Source organism: Oncorhynchus keta, unplaced genomic scaffold (assembly GCF_023373465.1).
Source record: "Oncorhynchus keta strain PuntledgeMale-10-30-2019 unplaced genomic scaffold, Oket_V2 Un_contig_15740_pilon_pilon, whole genome shotgun sequence".
Lineage (NCBI taxonomy): Eukaryota > Metazoa > Chordata > Actinopteri > Salmoniformes > Salmonidae > Oncorhynchus > Oncorhynchus keta.
The window spans coordinates 1-3,018 of NW_026279488.1; the positions used below are offsets into that span (position 1 = coordinate 1).

The 3,018-nt window shown below is 33.9% G+C and overlaps 1 long non-coding RNA gene across 8 annotated transcripts; it reads left to right on the forward strand.

Annotated features, from left to right (window-relative positions):
• The first annotated feature begins 69 nt into the window (after positions 1-69).
• LOC127919095 (uncharacterized) lies at positions 70-3,018 on the forward strand. 8 transcript variants are annotated; one of them, XR_008101952.1, is made up of 6 exons: positions 70-106; positions 201-464; positions 612-1,011; positions 1,524-1,919; positions 2,101-2,232; positions 2,915-3,018. It is a non-coding gene; the product is annotated as an uncharacterized LOC127919095 (long non-coding RNA). The 8 variants fall into 8 exon arrangements; XR_008101951.1 differs by having other exon boundaries at positions 2,649-3,012; XR_008101956.1 differs by lacking the exon at positions 2,915-3,018 and adding an exon at positions 2,467-2,558.

Sequence of the window (3,018 nt, forward strand, 5' to 3'; positions counted from 1 at the left end):
TTGATGCACTCTGGATACAATGTTTTCAACATAACTGTTCAAACTAGACGATAGGGACCATTTTTCAGCAAACTACAGAAATAACCACTTTTCCATAAAAAACAAGGTCTAAATCATGTTTGATGCACTCTGGATACAATGTTTTAAACTGTTCAAACAGAAATAACCACTTTTCCATAACCACTTTTCCATAAAACAAGGTCTAAATCATGTTTGATGCACTCTGGATACAATGTTTTCAACATAACTGTTCAAACTAGACGATAGGGACCATTTTCAGCAAACTGCAGCAATTAAACTACAGAAATAACCACTTTTCCATAAAAAACAAGGTCTAAATCATGTTTGATGCACTCTGGATACAATGTTTTCAACATAACTGTTCAAACTAGACGATAGGGACCATTTTCAGCAAACTGCAGCAATTAAACTACAGAAATAACCACTTTTCCATAAAAAACAAGGTCTAAATCATGTTTGATGCACTCTGGATACAATGTTTTCAACATAACTGTTCAAACTAGACGATATAGGGACCATTTTCAGCAAACTGCAGCAATTAAACTACAGACCACTTTTCCAATAAACTACAGAAATAACCAAAAAACAAGGTCTAAATCATGTTTGATGCACTCTGGATACAATGTTTTCAACATAACTGTTCAAACTAGACGATAGGGACCATTTTCAGCAAACTGCAGCAATTAAACTACAGAAATAACCACTTTTCCATAAAAAACAAGGTCTAAATCATGTTTGATGCACTCTGGATACAATGTTTTCAACATAACTGTTCAAACTAGACGATATAGGGACCATTTTCAGCAAACTGCAGCAATTAAACTACAGAAATAACCACTTTTCCATAAAAAACAAGGTCTAAATCATGTTTGATGCACTCTGGATACAATGTTTTCAACATAACTGTTCAAACTAGACGATATAGGGACCATTTTCAGCAAACTGCAGCAATTAAACTACAGAAATAACCACTTTTCCATAAAAAACAAGGTCTAAATCATGTTTGATGCACTCTGGATACAATGTTTTCAACATAACTGTTCAAACTAGACGATATAGGGTCTAAATCATGTTTGATGCACTCTGGATACAATGTTTTCAACATAACTGTTCAAACTAGACGATATAGGGATCATTTTCAGCAAACTGCAGCAATTAAACTCAAACAGAAATAACCACTTTTCCAGAAATAACCAAAAAACAAGGTCTAAATCATGTTTGATGCACTCTGGATACAATGTTTTCAACATAACTGTTCAAACTAGACGACGATAGGGACCATTTTCAGCAAACTGCAGCAATTAAACTACAGAAATAACCACTTTTCCATAAAAAACAAGGTCTAAATCATGTTTGATGCACTCTGGATACAATGTTTTCAACATAACTGTTCAAACTAGGGACCATTTTCAGCAAAGGGACCATTTTCAGTCAAACTGCAGCAATGTTTTAAACTCAAACTAGAGAAATAACCACAATTTTCCACTTTTCCAAAAAACAAGGTCTAAATCATGTTTGATGCACTCTGGATACAATGTTTTCAACATAACTGTTCAAACTAGACGATAGGGACCATTTTCAGCAAACTGCAGCAATTAAACTACAGAAATAACCACTTTTCCATAAAAAACAAGGTCTAAATCATGTTTGATGCACTCTGGATACAATGTTTTCAACATAACTGTTCAAACTAGACGATAGGGACCATTTTCAGCAAACTGCAGCAATTAAACTACAGAAATAACCACTTTTCCATAAAAAACAAGGTCTAAATCATGTTTGATGCACTCTGGATACAATGTTTTCAACATAACTGTTCAAACTAGACGATAGGGACCATTTTCAGCAAACTGCAGCAATTAAACTACAGAAATAACCACTTTTCCATAAAAAACAAGGTCTAAAACAAGATACAATGTAACTGTTCAAATCATGTTTGATGCACAATTAAACTACAGAAATCTCATGTTTGATGCACAATGTTTTCAACATAACTGTTCAAACTAGACGATAGGGACCATTTTCAGCAAACTGCAGCAATTAAACTACAGAAATAACCACTTTTCCATAAAAAACAAGGTCTAAATCATGTTTGATGCACTCTGGATACAATGTTTTCAACATAACTGTTCAAACTAGACGATAGGGACCATTTTCAGCAAACTGCAGCAATTAAACTACAGAAATAACCACTTTTCCATAAAAAACAAGGTCTAAATCATGTTTGATGCACTCTGATACAATGTTTTCAACATAACTGTTCAAACTAATAGGGACCATTTTCAGCAAACTGCAGCAATTAAAACAGAAATAAACATGTCTTCATGTTTGATGCACTGGATACAATGTTTTCAACATAACTGTTCAAACTAGACGATAGGGACCATTTTCAGCAAACTGCAGCAATTAAACTACAGAAATAACCACTTTTCCATAAAAAACAAGGTCTAAATCATGTTTGATGCACTCTGGATACAATGTTTTCAACATAACTGTTCAAACTAGACGATAGGGACCATTTTCAGCAAACTGCAGCAATTAAAGGGACCATTTTCAGCAAACTGCAGCAATTAAACATTTTCAGCAAACTGCAGCAATTAAATAACCACTTTTCCATAAAAAACAAGGTCTAAATCATGTTTGATGCACTCTGGATACAATGTTTTCAACATAACTGTTCAAACTAGACGATAGGGACCATTTTCAGCAAACTGCAGCAATTAAACTACAGAAATAACCACTTTTCCATAAAAAACAAGGTCTAAATCATGTTTGATGCACTCTGGATACAATGTTTTCAACATAACTGTTCAAACTAGACGATATAGGGACCATTTTCAGCAAACTGCAGCAATTAAACTAGAGAAATAACCACTTTTCCATAAAAAACAAGGTCTAAATCATGTTTGATGCACTCTGGATACAATGTTTTCAACATAACTGTTCAAACTAGACGATATAGGGACCATTTTCAGCAAACTGCAGCAATTAAACTAC